The sequence below is a fragment of the Tarenaya hassleriana genome, unplaced genomic scaffold (genome assembly GCF_000463585.1).
Source record: "Tarenaya hassleriana unplaced genomic scaffold, ASM46358v1 Cleome4, whole genome shotgun sequence".
NCBI lineage: Eukaryota > Viridiplantae > Streptophyta > Magnoliopsida > Brassicales > Cleomaceae > Tarenaya > Tarenaya hassleriana.
In genome coordinates this window covers 4,709,858-4,710,457 of record NW_010966881.1, presented here as the reverse complement: position 1 = coordinate 4,710,457, position 600 = coordinate 4,709,858, and positions in this window count along the sequence as shown.

The window sequence follows — 600 nt, the reverse complement described above, 5'->3', positions numbered from 1 at the left end:
TTATTAGTCTGTATTAACAAACTTGTACGATTTTTCCAATCTTCTAATGTTCTAGTTGGATTAATTTCACAATCTAAATTTAATATTTCAGAAGATTTTATATTAAATGTATCATATTTAGGAATATATTCAAAAGGAACTTTTCTCCAATTGTTTCCTTTCGGAATATATTGGTTTTGATATAGTTCATATTCATGATCTTTGTATCCTTGATATTCATCATGTGTTCGTTTTTTAGGTAATGTATTATTATTACTGTTCTCCCCCCTCTCTAGTTCGGTTTTTACTAGGAAAGGATTATTATATGGATTTTCGTAAGGATTTTCATCGCTACTATAATCTAAGACGATTTTTTCAGTTTCATCACGTTGCTCTTCTTCGGGTATATTAAGAGCCGCTAATAATGTTGATAATCTTTCTATCTGATCATCTAGTCCTTCCATTATATCTTTGGTGGTGATCTAATTCGAAAATTAGATTTATCGATAATAATTAATTCTTTTGTTTCTTTTTTAAAATAATTTTGTAAGTCTTTTATAGTGATATATCTATTTTGGTTAAGTCGTTCGATTATTTCTTGTAATTGTTCTATTATTTCTA